The sequence below is a fragment of the Pithys albifrons genome, chromosome 1 (genome assembly GCF_047495875.1).
Source record: "Pithys albifrons albifrons isolate INPA30051 chromosome 1, PitAlb_v1, whole genome shotgun sequence".
Lineage (NCBI taxonomy): Eukaryota > Metazoa > Chordata > Aves > Passeriformes > Thamnophilidae > Pithys > Pithys albifrons.
Genome location: NC_092458.1, coordinates 48,643,915 through 48,662,549, shown reverse-complemented (window position 1 = coordinate 48,662,549; position 18,635 = coordinate 48,643,915). Strand labels below are relative to the sequence as shown.

Here is an 18,635-nt window from a genome sequence, read left to right as displayed (position 1 = left end):
TTATGAACTCTGCACTGAACTGTGAATCAGAAGTGTGTTGTATACAGGTGGTTAGAGGGATCCCAAATAAGCTGAGAGAATGGGGATCCAGTGCTTGATCTAAATCTCTGACCTTGGTTTATCTGTAGATAGATTTACCCTGTACCACAGTAAATTAAACATTGAAGGTATCTCGTGGATCTATGCTTAGTTTGCTCTTGTTTAACCAAACTACCTACTAATGTCTGGCATCATTTCACCAAAATATGACTGTGGAATTTGATTAAGTAATAAATATGAGAGTCTATTTTAAATGACTCATTGTGTGCTCTCTCTCCTTGTCCCTTCCTTGAGCAAACTGGGGATTTGGTCAATCTTTAGGGAGAAGAGGAATGGTGTATACAGAGAGCAAAGTATCACTATGGCATAACTGTGTTTTAACACAGAGGAAATTTAAGCCATTTGTAAGCTTCTGAAATTAAATTATTGGACAATAGTTTTGGTTGGTTTTTTTTTCCAATTTAAAATTCGATTTCCTTTTTAACAGCAGTCCTATTGTTTCTGAAAGGAAACAATGCTGGTACACTACGTGCAGAGTATACCCCAAAGAAGAATTTCCTTTCTATAGCTTGTGTTAAGAATAGGGAGTTAAATACATGGGGTCCAGCTGTGTTGATTGTAGTTATCTTTTGGCATTCTACGTATTTTTCAATAGTGATGCAGAGACATTTTTTGGTTGTCAATAGTAACAAAACAGGAGAAACTTACCTGGGCTTACAAAATACATCTATTAAAGTCTTTGACAAAGGAATGTTTGTACATGCCTTCCTGCCTCCTTCAGTAGTGCCCCCCAAAATAGAGATCAGGTGCTTTGTGAAGATAAATGTTGAGAAACTGAGACTTGTTTGGGAAATTTGTTAGCAGAATATATATACTGCCTTGCTTGTGTTTGCCTCATATACAGAAAGCAAACAGGACTTGACATATGAGACATAGAAAATTTCAAGATACACTTAGGATACAGACTTTTAGAGTGCTGAAGTTATTTTCTAAACTGCAAGCCCTCATTACTGATAACTATAACGACACTGGTGCTGTGCTACAGTATCCTGTTGGTTGTGTGGGGCTTAGAGTGTTGGTATAATCCCCAATTTCAGAATTTGTCTACTCTGTGTCTGCTGGCTGTAAGCAAACTGAAGGATGCTGAGTTGTATTTCTGATTTTAGTCTTACCCTGGAATTGAATTTACTCTTCATCCCGAGTTTTCTAAGTGTATTGCAGACCACATTTATTTCCAGCAAAGATGTGTGAGGCAAGGTATGCATGTGTGGAGGGTAGCTGAGGGTGGGTAGGAAATGGAAGAAATTATTTTTGTAATGGTTTCTGAAGGTCATGATGCTTCTGCTAATATAGTTATATTTCAGTTTCTGCTGAAGTTCACTAAAAAGAAATTTATTTGTAACAGTTTTTTCCAATACTTGCCACATTACTATAATGTCAAATTGAGTGTGGGTCTTTTATAAATTGTAGGGTTAATTGAATTTCTAGCAGTCAAAATGAGAGTGCTTACTACAAAACTGTTCATCTATGAGTACTTGTCAAGCCTAAACCCTTGATAATATTTTCCAGCTCAAATCTTTTCGTCATGTCTCAAGACACTTCATGCTTTGGTGCCAACGTATAACAGTACACATGGAACAACACTGTTCACTGTGATATCTGTAAAGTGACATGCTAGACTGAGTCTATCCACCTGACTAACATTAACCTACTGCTCAACCAAAAAAAAAAAAAGGCAACCAAAAAACCCCCCTGCAATTATTATGATCTTTGAAATTAACGGGTGGTCTGGTTTTCCTCTCATGGAGAGCTTTCCCCAAATACTTTTCTCTTCTAAACTCCAAACCTCTTACTCTTTTTTGTTTGTTTGTTTGGTTGGTTGGTTGGTTTTTGCTTTGTTTTTTTTTCACATTAGTATTTAAGCCTTTATCACATTTACCTTGTAAAAGGAGAAAATACATTTTCTTATATTTGTGAGGATTACAAAGTGAAATCACAGAACTGCTGTTAAGAAAGGAGATAAGAAAAAAAAGAATTATTAAATCCTTACCTAAAAAAACCAAAACAAAACAAACCAGTGCTGAGCATGAAGTTTTTTGTTACTCTACTGTCCTTGCTTAGGTTCTTTGCTTTATTGTTTATAAAACATCTCTTTAAAAGTCTGTTTGAAAAACAATGTGAAATAGTTTGTTTCAGGAAAAATGCAGGACATCTCATTACAATAATACTTAAACTCAGTTTTATTCTATTTTCACACGTGGTCTCCAATGGTTCCTGTTCAAGAAAGATTTGTTTCTTAGTAGAACAAATTTCAGTTCTCACTGGAGAGCTATTTTTCATACAAGTTACTTTGAATCAGTGAAAACCAGCAAATAGTAGAAAACGAGAAATTCATCTAAACAGTCCAGCCTAATTTTTTTTCAATCTTTTTTTAAGCTATTCATTCTGAAAAATTAAAGCCATGGAAACCTTTTTATACAACAGATACAGAAACTTGATTAGCTCATAATCTAAGACTTTGCTTTTTTCATGAAGTTCTAATCAAACAAGCTTTTAAAACCCATTCTTATAGACATGTGTGCAAAGTGCATTTTAAGTCCAAACAAGTAAATACTTTAGCAGGTTATTTTCACCATGTTTTTTATAATAGATGCACCATCAGCCCAACATGTTTGCTTCAGACCCTTTGACATTATAAAATATATGAGGTCATTTCCTATAGCCTTGGACAACATTTTATCTTCCCCAAATCAACCACTGTACAAGTAAGTGTATATTTCAAAGCAATTCCCTGCCTTTCAGAGGTCAGTGTGGTTCAGTGGCATTAGACTTCTGCTTCTGAGGTGCTTTGAAATACCTTAGGAAATAAGTAGAAAATATCACTGTGTTAGGTAGTGTGGTTTGTGTGTTTTGGTGGGGTTTTGGTTTGGTTTGATTTTGTTGTTGTTGTTGGGTTTGGTTTTTTGTTTTGTGGGTTTGTTTTTTTTTTTCCTTTGAGTTGAAATTATTAGAAAAGAAAAAGTATTCTTTGCTATATTTGTGAAAGACTCATTTGTTGCCTCTCTAGCACACTAGCAATCACGTATACACATCTAGAAAATAATGACATATAGGTGAGATATATATACACACTCCAAAATATATATAAACTGCATTGGTAGGATAATCAAAACCATAAAATTTTGCAGAAGAAGAGGTGTAGGATTTACATTTTCTGGTGAAACTGCTATTACAGATGTGTGGAGAAAACTTTATATGAAATATTTCTGAATGTCATATTGGATGTGACACAGGTTCAACCCATTTTAATTGATTCATAATGAAAACTAGTCTCTTGAAGAGAATACAGCTACATATTTTCAGCAATCAAACTTTTGTTATTGATTATGAACTTCAGTTAATTAAATGTGCATAATAGCAGAGTTTACCATTTAAAGATCTTATGTGGTTCAGGAAGTTGAAATAGAATTTAAGATTGTAAATCCTAGGTGCCTATATTTCTCATTTCTGTAAGAACTGCATTTTTATGCACATAAAATAGTTGCAACTGTACTATATTGTATTCAATGTTCTAATAAAGTTTAAGCAGTTAATGTAAAAAGTCTTAGTTTTTATAATGTTAAACACAAAATTTACTTCAAACTATATTTTTTTTTGTTGCTACAAATATATATAAACAAACCTGGGGAGTATAATATGTGAAAACAATATGTAATTATATATCTGTGTGGAACAGCTTTTCCTGTTATCCATAGCCAAGTAAAATGACTCATAATATAGAAAATAAACAGCATATTACTTATTTTATTTCTCTTGCTAAGTCATAAAGTTTTATCTCAGAATGTATGAAATATGACACTTTTTTTAATTTTTACATCAGTTCTAAAGGCAAATTATGAGAACATATACTTTTCTCTCAAATAAAGTAAATTTTGTGTCTGCTGTTCTCTCATTCATTGCTCAGGAAGTTTAGGAAATTAGATTGGAATGTCCTTTTTTGAAATATTGACTTATAGCAGGTCTGACTTGCATTATCTATCTCCTTTCTTTACTTCCTTTTATAATAAAATATTCTTGTCTTGTGCTTATTAATTTTATATGTGGGCATAATTGAGATAGGTGAATGAAAATTGACACTTGCATGAACTTTTCTGTATTTTGAATCATCATATAGCCAAAGACATCAGTAAAAAATATTGCTTCTTTTTGTTAGCTTCTGGCAGATTTAATAAATATCCTCTTTACTTGAACCAAGATGAACTTTTTTCCATAGTGTGGGGAATTAACTATCAGTGATCATCCCAGGAGTCTAGTTCATTAAAAAGCACAAGTATCATGAGATGCCTGATTAAGTTATTAATCTAAAACTAGTGGAATTAACATTAAACACCAGACTACAATTTTGGGTATGCATCTCACCAGCTGTCTGTTGACAAGAATTTGGGCTAATAAATGCAGACGTAAATTCAGTATATCATTCCAAAATTCAAATTCAAAGTTGTGATTTGAGGACTTTTTGGTTTTAGACAACTTTGTTAAGAAAACATATAAGACTCATTAACCAAAGCATTAGTTTTTACTCACAGTTTCTGGGAAATTATTAATTGTGCTGAATTTAAAGTTAATATCTTAGTATCTAAGACAATTACATCACGGCTTTTTCAGTCTGACTGTAAGCCAAAAATGAAGACTTCAGGTTTGTGTAAAATTAGAATTAGATAAGATTTATTTTATAGTCTTCAGTTTTCATAAAACCCTTCCTGTTAAGCCCTCCAACAACATGCTCTAACCTGGCAAGAAACCAACAAGTTACGATAGCTGCCTGATATTGATTAATAATTTAGTCTTTACAATGGTCCTGGCTTTTATCCTAAAAGTGTTTTTTTTTTCTGAGCCCTCATAGTTTATTAGCAGATTAACTGCAGGCAATTAGAAGATGTCATCTTCATGTGGCTATTCTGCCATTTTTTCATTGCTTGCATTTGGCTTGTGTTGGGACAGGTACAAATATACTTGCATCTCAAGTAAGGTATAAATGCCTTATGTTGGCTTTCTTGTCATAGGAAATATATGTATTGAAATAACTCTTTATTTAGTGGGAATAAATTCATAACCATGAAGGAAGTGATTGAAACTTGATTTGATTTCTCTAGCACATGGTATTAGGACTTAAATTTAAAAGAGGTTGTATTTGACAGTCTGGGTTTTTATTTTTGATTTTGAATAAAATAAATTGAAAATTATTTTGTTACAATAGCTTCAATAGTTTTAGGTTTTAGTTAGGCATGGTGTTCTGGGCACTTTTCCTCTTTTTTTTTTTTTTTTTTTTTTTGTGTGTGTGTGTGTGTCTTTCTAATATCTGAATGATGAGAGAACAAGCCACAACACAGTAAATAAGTAGAGCTGTAGTTAGCATATATGAAGATCTCACAGAAGCATATGCAGATTTTTACTAAAAATGTTCAGACTTATTTTAAATATGATTTGAAAATCCTTGCTCTCAATTAAATTAACATACTATTTAAATTTGATCATATGTTATTTTTCCCACAGAGGATATTTCCCGGCCATCTTTGAGAAGGCATTTGGAGCATAAGCTGATTGACACAAGTTGGGGTATATTGTACACAGAAAAAGCAGTTTCTTGATATAAAAATTCTTGATATAAAAGTTAATGATTTCCAACTGTGTAAGATATATTACAAAGCACAGTAAGTATTTTGAAATGCTATATTAAGCCCCATATTTTAAGTGTGATCCATACATATCTATCATATTTATAAATGTAAAATATAAAAATTATTTCACACTTGATGAACTACATGTAAACTCAGTTTTGACATAGCACATAGACCCACATTCTTGTCCAAATAAAAGTTTTTAAATAAAAGCTAGTAAAAAAAATAATTCCTTAGATTTCTGTGATCTCAGATAACATATGCACAGATAAATGCATTCAAGATACACTGAATGATGACTACAGACACTGACAGTGAACATTCCCTATAAACTACTTGGCTAATATAATAAATACATAAATTCTAAAAGCAATATTTTCTTGATTTGCAAAGGTCATTTTATGGAGGAAAACTGAATTTCTGACAAATTTGTTGAATAACCAGCTTAGGTAGTAAAAAAAAAAATCCACAAAGATTTTCCTAGATTTACATAAAAGAATGCTTTACAATTTAAGGATTGAAAGCTCATACTAAAGTGACTCTAGGTTTAATTTTTACAGAACATATGAAAATCATAGGTTAATGTAAGCCAGTGACTTCACAATGAAAACTGAGTAAGCAGAGAAGTGGTAGTAGCAGCCTGGAAATACTAAAGAAATTGTTAGTTTCAATTAAACTTCAGGAAAGGTATAAAGCTCACAAAGGCAACAAATGCATTGCTATTCATATATTCAAGAGGGGCAAAATGATGAAATACATTATTTCGCTTTGGACCAACAGTAGCAGCTACATTAAACTATTTATGGTACATGGAAATGTAAGCATAACAGCTTTCATCTGAAGTCTAATAAAGGGGAAACAGTTACTTTTTTGTAGTATACTCCTTTCTGACCAACTCAAGAGGAACTTTCCACACCTGCTTGCAGAGCAGTTTTTTGTCCATTGCCTTTCACCTCTGTTACTGTGGTATCATTTGAGGGAGCCTGACATGAAAACTACCTTCGGCTTGAGGAATAGCTACAGTTTTACCTGAAGAGCATGCAGTAAGACCTAAATTTACCTAATTTTAACCCAATAACATTTACTGCTTTCAGAAGTAATGACTAACAGGTGCCCTCTCAGTACACATTGGAATTACATTTTTGTCCTTTTTATTTTTTGAAGTGTCACACATCTCTGCAATTGTTGCAATATTCTATGTCAGCAAATAAAATGAAATAAAAATAATGCCCTTTAAAGTTACACGTTAAGGAAGAGTCTGAATGGAAATAAATAGAATTAGCTACAATATTTTTACTATTTTCATTACAATGTATTTGTCTCCACTAATAAATTTATCACAGTCACATCATGGTTTTGCTTAGTCTGTTCTTTCTTCTATGATGAGTGACAACTGTTCTTGACAGACACAGTATGCAGAAATAAAAGCCCATATGTTTAGATTACTGAACTTCTTTTGCAGGATATAAAGAGAGAAACAAAAAAATACTAGACCCCTCTGCATTATTCTTTGTTTTGAAGACTAAACAACAATCCATTCAAGCACACACAAAGATGAATCCATATCCATACAGCGTTGAGGGGTAGGAGTCAGTTCCTGCAGGTTCCTCTCAGCCGGGGAGTGAGAGAGAGATCTGTTCACTCAGAGAGACTTGTGGTGAAAACATTTTTTTAAGCAATCACGAGGCTTTTACAGGATTCTGAGGGGAAGGTGCTGGAACTTTGACAGGATTGGGTAAGAGCTCAGGGGAAGGGAGTGACTTGGGGGAAACGGAAGGATCAAACCCAATAGAAACCACGGGATTGGTGATAGATGGGTGAGACAACGAATGGAGTTAGGACAGAGGTGGGAACGCATAGGAGGGGCAGGTGCAGCACCAGCGGCTACATTGGCAATTCGAGGCAGAGGCGATCCTGAAATGGGGCTGCTCCAGCCTGGACCCACTGGGGTGAGAGGGTGACAATAAAACCTTTTGAACTAAAACCTGTACAGTAAAATGCATAACTTTTAAACTCCAACAACAAGTCTCTCATGCTTGTGGCCAGCCTGATTCATGCTGTTGTTCAGTGCCGTCCTCCTTGGAGATCCACCCATATCCCAGCTGTTGTGATCTAAAAATCAGGTATCTAGTGTAATCTGATTATAGAATTGGGTGCACAAAAATAAAATAAAGTGAAATACAATAAAATGCTTTGCAATTAAAACCAAAATAAAACAGCAGTGAGAATTACTTTTAATTAAATGCAATCATTGGACTTTTCCAATGCTGTTTAAAAAAACATTGCTTATAATGACAAACAAGCAAAGTGGAAACAAAAGTGACTAACAAACCCAAGGAAATATAGATGTAAGCCAGTAAGTATGATGTAAAAAAATATTCATGACAGTAATGCCACATTTGCTTGAGGGCTCTTTGCGACCTATGAACGGTAGTTGTTCCACAGTTAACAGACAAAACATAACATTTGAGTTCACAAACTAAGTTTTAAGAATGATTATTGAATGATGAGACCAGCAGAAAAATTAATCAATAATTAGAAAGAAATAATTCTGTAATGCTTCAGTTCCCTTATTCAAAAATCAAGGAATGGAAAAGGAAATGACAGAGAGAAATCTTCTGAGTATCACTTTAGAATAATCTTTGCATGGAGTAATTGAATTCCTGTGTTGAATATAGTAGTTCAGAAAATGCTACTTGGTAGCTCAATAGGAATTTTTTTCTGCTTATATGTTTGTGTGTATGTTTGCAAAAACTACCATGCTTGACAGAACAAAACCAGTTATTACACCTATCTTTATCTCAATAAAGTTCCTCACAGAATCAGTGAAAAGGATCTTTGGAAATAATTACTAGTAACATATGGAATAACTTCTATGAAGTTTGTCTAGTTGATCTGCTTGTACATCCATTATAGCCTGACAACTAGAATAATTTGGAAAGGTGAAACAGATAATTTCTTTGTTTCTAATATATTTTTTCAGTGCACTGTTTAAATATAATTTTGTGTCCTCCTTTAGGAACATGGATGTATAAGTGAAAATACACTTTATTATAGCTATCCTACTCTACGGCATTTACTCATTTCCTACAACTTAAACCTTACATGGCTGAATTTCCATTTTGGGAGCTGTTGTTCATTCATGCAAAATCTTCAAAATCACAACAGTCAGAGATACTACTTGGATTTATTGTTGGTTTCAGAAACATGAAAAGACTTATCAAGCTCCTGGTAGCCTGTTTGCAGTAATTCTCACTGACAGCTATTTGTCTGTAGTTGTATCTACACAGGAGTTATCAGGCTGGATGTTATGGTTTTGGATAATAAAATCACTTTTATGCTGTCTCAAACAGCAGGTTGGGACAGGTTTTCTGAAATCTGTTTAAAAGTTTCAAATTAAAAGAAAAAAAAAGAAAGGAAAGAAACCTGGGCAATCATAACTCCACTTTATGCAGAAGATAGCAAAAATATGGAAACATATCACGTGAAGAAACTTTATCACACCATTTTAAATTGTTTCTTTAGCAGGTAGTGTTTCTGACATGTTGAAAGAAGGTCTAATGAAATTGAAATAAATTGATCCAAACCAATGAAGAAAGTCCAAAATAAATCTGTAAAATGACAACTCTTGGATGTTATCTTTTTGTGGGAGAATAATACTTGTAAAATTATGTATCTATAATCATATGAAAGGTAAGAACAAAAAGTGAAAGTTGGGATCAATTTTATCAAGAAAGGAAATATCATCTCCTTTAGAAAGACTAAGAGCTACAACCCATCTTTCAATCTCCAAATACAGAAAAAAAAATGTTACAGTAAGATTAGAAGAAGTAGAAAAAATTTTATTCACTTCTATTAAGTTGTGCAGAGGTTGGCTGTATCATTAACACTAGAATAACATAAGCAAAAGCAAAAGACATTCAATTTACTGTCATGAAGGAAACTGGGGAATTGTTTAAGAAGTCATTATTTGTGTAGAAACTGTTATAAAACTCAAACCCTAAGGCCACAGGGGAAAGCCTACTAATTAGCTAACAGTTTTCCTGCAATACTTTAAGTGAAAGTTATCTTTTGTTTCGTTTTTTTTTTCTCAGGAACAGACAAGAGCTGAAGATATTTTATTTTGATGAAGGCAAGATGTTCAACATCCTCTGTCAGGAAGCCTGTTTTATTCCTGATTGTTGCAATGAGCTATATTACTGAGGAAATGTTCTGTCCTTATACATTTGTAGATAGATGGCTTAGATAACAACAGGCTATGTGAATGAAAGGTTAACAGAATTGTACTTTCTGTGTAATAGGTAGTGAGACTCTCATTCACTTATTGAACAGTTCAGAAGGATGTCTGTCTACTGAGATAAAGACACATCTGGTCTCTTAGGAGTAAGAGAAATTTCTAGGAGTTATGTGGATTAATTATCAGGAAAACATTTAGTCTTTTGACTGATGAAAAATTAAGACAAGAAAAAGAAAACATCTGAAAATATCAAGAATATAATTTATATTCATTATGCTTAAGTCCTCTTAAGTTTAAATGAAGTATGTTTCTGCTTAGATCCATTAGCTGGATTTCAGAAAACACTAGGTAAGTTCAAGCATATACTTTCTGCCTTGCTGTTTTTTGTTTTGCCTTTTTTTAAGGGAAGGCAAAAGGCACAAGGTTTTCCACTCCTGCATTGTTGATTACTTAAATGGGAAAAGCAGGAGATTTTTATCTTGACAGTATGCACATATTGCTTGACACACTTATGGTAGAAGCACTGGCTGCTTCTCATCTATGAAATTGTTCAAGAAGGAAAAAACAAAGCAGACATCCCTGTGCAATAAGAAAGGCAATCTTAGTGGGAAAAAATTTAATTCATTCAAACTGTGATACCTACAAAGTCTCCCCTTTTCTGTGAAACCCACAACTCTTTTGTTCCAAAATATAATGTAATGGTGAGCACTCTGGACTCTGATCACAAGAACGTGAGTTCGAGTTTCAGTGGAGACCATACCGGGCAGTAAAATGCCTCCCTGCCATCTGATCCCGTCAGATCTCGGATGCTCAGCAGGGCCAGCCCCAGTTAGTACCGGGTGCTGTAGACAGTCCTGAGGACTTCACTGTCACTGTCCAAGCTCGCTCAGCCGTGGCAGATGGACCTTGGGACTTAAACGGTGGGGCCAGTTCTGCGCACGCTGTGCCTCACCTAAAAAATCCACTGCGCAGGCTCAAAGGGCACACCCCCATGTGGGGAAAGCCCTTCCCAAATCTTCGTTCGCGAAGTTTGGCCATACATACACATATTGCTTCCTCAAGATTTAAAGAAGTACATTGTGTTATTTTTTGTAGTGTAGACAGATCGGTTAGCTGGTATGGTTGAGACTCAGGTCAAAGTTAAAACAAGTTACACGTCTAGCGGATCAGTAAAGTTACTTACCTGTAGGTGCCTGTCAGCATTTGAGATGTTTGAGGGTAGAGACGTCCCAGTGGAACAAGCACGTCTGATACACTGCTGGAGGAAAGGTGTAATTTGTGAAGACAATCATCTCAGCTGATGTTAGACACCTATGCATGGGTAACTGAGCTACAACCATAGGTACCTGAATTCATCTGAATGGCTGCTGAAGGCTTGGTACAGTTGCCTGAGGTGTTCTAGAGATTTGCATCTGACCTTCAGATGCTGCTTTAGAATACCATGGACCCCTAATCTGTATACTTAAAATAAAATACCACATCGGGGGTTTTGGTAAAAAGTGATCATCTTGCTTCATAACTATACAATTAAGTCAAGAGTTTCACATGGTGAAATTTATTATTAATCACAAGTTATTTCCTCTGTTTGTTGTTGCTTATCATTAATTCTTTTGCTAATTTTCTGCACTGTAGATATTAAAGTATTTGCTGCAGTCAAGTCAGCTAAAACTTCTTGCAACTCATTTTTCAATTTTACCCATACATTTTTTTCATATTTGGGGTTCAGAGCTTCTGGAATGCATCATCTAGTCAGTATAACCATTTCAAGTTTTGTTGCTGTCTTGAATGTAGTAATTTATATTACTTACATTCTTACTGACTGATCAGAGATTGCTGTCATTTTCCTTACCATTGTTTTAAGAGTATTTGATGCTGCTGCCACATATAAATTAGCTCCTTTCTCAACATTTTTATGTATAGCTGTCTTACTTGGCTCTTCTTCTACACTTATTTATTTATGTGATTGAAGAACTTTTATTACTTGTTTTAATTTTCTTTCCAAGTTTCAGCTCAACTAAGCTTTGGTTCATTCTGGTTTTACTTTTGCCCTTTTTGACCTTAGAGACAGAGTTCTCCTTGCTGATCAATCCCTTTTTTTATTCCTTTTGAGTTCTTTATTTACTCTTCATATCCTACATGAGTTGTTTCTTCCTCCAGAGAAGTCTGTAGCCCTTTCCTGCTGACACTTTTTTTCCTTCTTTCCTGCAATTCAAGTTTCAAATAGTGCTTGCATCTCTGACTTAATTCCATGCTTCCACTATGTTCAAATTCTTGAGATATTCGGTTCAATAAACCCTAGTAACTAATTTTTAGTTTCTCATTTTTCTCTTCTAAAATGCCAGAACTCAGCCATATTTTTCTTTGTCTTGCAGTTTAAGTGAATTGAATAATTTTATTAGCCAACACAAGCTATTTTTTTACAACTGGTCCTGCACTCACTGACACTTTCTAGGTTAAAATTCCAGGTTTTTTAAGGTCAGTATGAATCCTAAAATGTTGTTAGGTTACACAAGAAGAATCTGTTATTCGAGACAAGTAACAACTCCCTGTCTATATATTAAAATATATATTAAAATATATATTAAAATTCCTGAAATACTCCTGCTAGTATGAGTCCCTGAGGTGCATGTCAATCCTCAAAGATTTTTGTGCATTTTTCCCATTTCTTGCAGAAATAGTGTAATTTCCTGAAATTCCATTTCCCTGCAAGTCTTCTTTTTAGATCCTGTGCATAATCAGTCTCAGTTCACATCAGTGAGTACTTGATGGCATCATTTATTCTTCCAATATGAAGAATAATATGTATCTTCTTCCTTACTACAAAAAAGCAACAATTTGTGTCTTGCATTCTTTTCCAAAGACAAACCCAGATTTTGTAATTCTTTGAAAATTAGGCAGTCCAGAGAAATCACAAAGGAAAGAAGGAATGTTACTGTTAACATTTCTGAGTTCTAATATTTCAGAGAAGTAATTTCAGAAACACCATTTTGATATTATGTTTAAATTGACTGATGAAACCAGGTCTGTCATTTTTGGATATCAAGTTAAAATATATTTCATAAAAGCATAATGCCTTCTAAAATTACTAAACCAAAAATAGTCTCAGATTTTGAAATACTACAGACTGTGTAAAGATGTCTAAATTATCTTGAAGAAATTAACAAAATGATAAAATTTTATGTTGTATAAATTTTTTACAAAGTCATATCTGTGCTTCTGGCTCAGAACTGCAAGAGCTCTATAAATCTAATGGAACACATTGTTCAGAATTAAACATTGTCATTAGCTGGCTATTTTACATAAAGTTGAGTAATGCAAAAACTCTCACAGTACTCCTGAAATCAATAATTTAGAGATAACTTAGAATTTAAAATGTTCGTGTTCCCTTGACATAAACACTCCTGTGGAACAAAATTTAGTTAAAATGTGTAAGTCATCAAGATATGCAAATGTAATCTGTGTATGTAAATGCAAGAGCAATGATCAGGATGATACAGATCGGCAGCATAGCTGCTTTTGCTTGAAATCTGTTTTAAAGCCTTTTCAACTGCAACTACAGCAAATTTCACTATATCATGTTTGTTGAAAATTCCATGACATTATCCAAATAGACCTGTCACATTTAAATATTTAGTTCTGTTCATGCTAGGTAATATTCTAATCATTATTGGAAACGTACACAGGAAGTGGAAAGAAAAACTCTCATCATGTCTCTGGATGTAAAAGTTTTAATTGTTTGTTTGTTTAAAACAATTTTCTCAAAGGAGAGTCTTGTGTTAGGAAAATAATTCTCCAGTATTCATCACTTTTTAATCAGATGTGCTGCATACTTTACTGTTATCATGCCCTCCATTTTTGATTCTCTGAAAGAGTTACTGAGGATTCTGAGAATCTTATAAAGCCTTTTAGTATATTAGAAAACAAAATTCGTTCCACAGGATGCTTTATCAGGTAAATTCTCAAAATAACTTGGATTATGTTGAATCCAACACAAATCTATGTTTAGCAATCTATACAGATATTGAGTAACCCTTTATAGTCAGTATATTCATTAAAAATCAAACAAACAAACAAAACCCCTCAGATTAAACAAGTCTTATGCTTCCTTTTATGGATAGATTCACAACTGCCTATGTCTTAGTGCCATACCCATTCAGCGCTCTATTTCACATGGAAAAAGCTTTGGTAGTCTTTTTGAACTATATATTGCCTTCAAAAACTTCTCTAGAAAGATCACAGAAGTTAATATTGCCATGTTTACCATGTGTGGACCTGAAGAAATGGTATTTTAAAATGATCTTCTGTCTCAAACTGATATTTAAATGTTTATATGGGAATAAAAAATCCAGTAAGAGAAAGTGAGACATAACAGAGTTAAAATTAGAACCCCACATGACCAAACAATGTCAAAGAATTTGTAATGTGGTCCATATTCAAACACACTAAAATACAGCATTGTTACTCTGCCTTGCAGCTGAGGTAGTGAAACACTGTCTACTGATTTTCAGAAGAATGTGCTTAAACCTTATCCATTCTGAATCTTGATCAGATAGACAAAATGAAATGAAGACTGAGGAGCTAAGACCTACAATAAGGAAAATAATTCTGGATGTATTCAGAAGCAGAATTTAGATATTTGGGGAATATTTGTGGCCAACTTCTTGAGAGTTTCTAAGGATTTTTTTTAATTATTTTTCTTATTTCCACAGCAGAATGGCTATATTCCTTTGTGAATTTCAACAAGCTAAGAAACTTTTCCAAGGAAGTTTGTGGCAAAGCTGTCAAAAAGCTAGGAATTGGTTGGGTCCAAAATCAGTGCATTGCCCATGATATTGCCTTCTCCCACTGGAAGTCAGACTCAGATACTATGTCTTGCAAGCTGCCTCAATTGCCACATTTGCTTACATAAACACAAGAGTGTGGGGAACACTCTTATAATTGCAAGTAACACATACAGTTAATTTTGTTATTCATTTGCAGGTGATCACATTGTGCAAGATTTGCAGATACTAAATAACTTACCTATATCTCTACTCAATAAAAAAAAATTAGAGCAGTCAAAATCCAGCCTTCACTACTTACACTTGAATGACACTAGAAGCTTTACAAAGTCATTAGTGTCTACCTGATATTACCTGCTAAATATTCATACATGTCAACAAACACCTTTCTTCTTCTCTTTATGTCTTAGAATATCATATATTTCACTTTCTTGAGTGAAATAAATCAATAATAATGCTTTTGATTTTACATCTGTATGACTGAAGATAATCTTATAAGTGAAAATTAAATAATGAACGCAAGAAATATCTAATAAGACATTTTGCAATTTTAAATTTGCTACAGCTTTATTAAAATATGGCTATTTTACTGATTAAGTTCTGAAGAACTGAAGCATTTCAGTTGGATTCAATATCTCCTTTTCATCCCACTTCTCCTTTTCTTTAAATCCCTCCTACACTCAATATGTTCAGAAATCATTTTACCAAGGCCTCCTTGATGTCAATCTGCTTTACATCAGCATTGCAGCATGAATGTCCATGTTGTTCTGGCTATTTTTGTTGGAAAAAACACCATACTTGCTCACAAACTCATGACTAGTAAATAGCAAATCAGGACTTTCTCACATATAAAACAGAACTGATAATCCAGCATTCTGAGTAGGGTGTTCTTTTTAAGATATAGTGTTCAGGAAATACATTACTTTTTTTTTAAGTGATCTGCAATGGTGCAAGTTATGTAAATGAATATGAATAGAGTCATGAATCTCTCTTTTACCTGAGGAAATAGAGGGTTAAGATCTTCCAACTATGAAACTTGACATGCTTATAGCACTCCTAAAATGTTTCATCCTGAGGTAACCACAGGAAAAAGTCCTGAGAGCCTTTATTTATTTCATAGATAAGAAATACACGGATTAGATGTTCTTATTGGTTATAACACTTTTCTGTGTTTGGCCTCACACACTAGTCCAGGCCTCATACACCAGATCTTAGAGAGTGGGAAGCTTATTCAGAAGCTTCCTTTCCCTACTAGATTTCTTTCACACAGAATTAAGCTTTTCATTTAGAAATGGAAGAAAGATCTTCATTAGTTGGTTAGATACATAGGTCATATGGGATTGTGGGGAAATCTCTTCATTGTCTCCAAAATCTCTTTAGATGGATCCTACCACAGAGATTTTTAATAGAAACTCTGTATCTCAACAAAGTTTGTGAATGGTATGACACTACATTATCTGGAAATTTGTCACTGAGTCTAATCCAAAGGGATTTTGATAACTACTAAACCATATTAAAATACAAGCCAAAAGTTTCGACATGCACAATCTGCTATTTTTTTCCCATATATATTTCAGTTTTGAGTACTGACAGGACATTCCTTTGTGGGTTAGTTAGTAACCTTTTTAAGAGAACATTTTGACACAAATTAAGTATATGTTTTTTCTTGAAATAAATATAACTATTTAGTCATGCAATGGGAAATTTTGCACTAAACCCAAACAGTTTGAGAGTTTCTAGGACATTTCTCGTTTTATGACATTGGATGGGGCTGACATCTTCTCATTGATCACTTAGTGCAAATGGCATTCTGCCACATCTCGTAAACCTAGATAAAGATTTCTAACTCTAGGATGATTTGAGGATAAAATGAGACTTTTAAAGCTGTAAGCATGTAGCTGAAATGTTTATTAAAAAAAAAAAGAAAAGTAAGTGTACTGAACTTTTTTTTGACTGAAGTATTTACATTTTCTGACTGACAAAGCTCTTTAGTACATATTTTGTGTGTGTGTGTGAGTGCGGGTGTACCAGCTGTTCTATATGTAAGGTTATACCAAGAGTTTTCTGTGACTGTTAACCATTACAGAAATTCTTCTTAAAAAGAAGTGTGCCTTATGGTATAAAGTCTGTCTATCAGAAAGCTTGTTTTGTTTTGTTTTAATGCATGGTGTAATTTTTCAGACTAAGTACTTCATTTGCATGTCTAAATTGTGAAACAATCTCCTTCTGAGAACTCAGGTCTCTTAAGCTTACTTCTGACCACTTAAGTCAGACACTTGATAAGAATCATCCATTAAGTACAAATGTCTATAAGAGGAACTAAGTGGGTAGATAGGAGTATCTCAGCTTTATGTAAATCTTGATGCTCTCTCTATATTTTTATATGTATGACATAATTAGAAAACTTTTTGTTAATGTTTGTAAGCTATCAAAGCATCATTACAAGGAAAATTGTAATTGCCATAATATCATATGTCAAAAAAAATAAAATTAGGGCTTGAGAAGAATCCTATGTTAGCTCTACTGACTCAAAGCATACAGAAAACAGATCTAGTAACATCAAGAATTTGTGTAAGAGGCCTGAAATATTGAGTATGTACTTCCTGTATTTATAACTGGAGAGTTTGCAGTCCTCTTTAAAGAATGTAATCTGTATTTTGATTCTCCATTTTCAACATGAAAAAAATGTTACTAACAAGAAAGCAATGAAAAATAATAGAACAAATTAGTTACAGGGGTTTGCTATTTGTGTAGAAAAACTTTTCAATCAGTTATTTTGAGGCATGTGCTTTAGCATAATTGCTTTGAGAATTTAACTGATAATAGCAAAAAAAGTGTGTAGAGCAAGTGGCTCTATAATTTTTTACAGCTGTCAAGCACTTCTAGGTGTTCAGTAGCACATCTCAATTGCAGTGTTATGCCAAATGCTGCATTCTTGTGACTCCCAGAATAATGTGCCTAGGTGTGCTATAAATATTAATGACCCCTTAATTTCCTATATAATTATTTGAATCTTGAATGAATACCCAGTACAGGACTGATAAAAATAATGGGGAACAAAACAAGACAGAATAGAAATTATTTTAATTCTAAAACAAATATCATTTATTCTGGATGGATAAAGTGCTATTTAATATACATAAGCATTGGAGTCTCAGACATGCACCATCCTACAATATCTTCAAAAGTGCTAGCTTTTGCCAGTTCTTAGAAAGCTGATGATATTATACAAGACTTTAGAAAGATGTGCAAAAGGAAACTGAAAATAATGCATTTTTATTTAAGTTAAAAGCATCACTGACATGGCTACCAGTGATATCTTTCTTTCCCCAGGTTATCCGAAGATGAGGGACAGCTGATCAGTCAAAGGACTTGGCTTCTTCAGTGCTAAAGAGAGAAAGGGACGAATGGCATCTCACATTTCCCTAAGCTCCCACCTGGGTGCTGGTTTCTACACCAAGGAGCACTGTGGTTTTATGGCCTAATCTTCCACTTGGCTCCTGACCACTTTTCTCTACTAAACTTTAAACCAGGAGTCTTGTCTACCTGAAGGAAAAGGAGGACTGTGGCAACCAAAGACTGACTTGAGAACTGCTATCCTAGGATGACAAAACCTGTCATTTTAAGTATCATTTGCTACATGCAGTCAGTGAGAAAGTATGAACCACTTATGCTGGGGGTTTTTTTGCTGCACTGAATACACACATCTCATGTAATTACTTATGATTCATCTCTATGCAAGGATCTTTTCCTTGCTGCTTGCTGAAGACAAAATTCTAATATTTGTCTAATTATGTGGGTTTTTTGGTTTTGGTTTTGGTTTGGTTTGTACTATAACTGTCAATACATACATTCTGGGAGGAATAAAGCTCTTTGGTAACATTTCTATATCTCTAATTC

The 18,635-nt window shown here is 33.9% G+C and overlaps 1 long non-coding RNA gene across 1 annotated transcript in view; it reads left to right on the top strand.

Moving 5' to 3' along the window:
• Positions 1 to 6,998, top strand: part of LOC139669663 (uncharacterized) — a 31,165-nt gene extending 24,167 nt beyond the window's left edge. The window contains exon 3 of the long non-coding RNA XR_011697301.1: positions 5,593 to 6,998. This is a non-coding gene — a long non-coding RNA (uncharacterized lncRNA). The remainder of the gene's footprint in view (positions 1 to 5,592) is intronic.
• Positions 6,999 to 18,635: the final 11,637 nt, after the last annotated feature.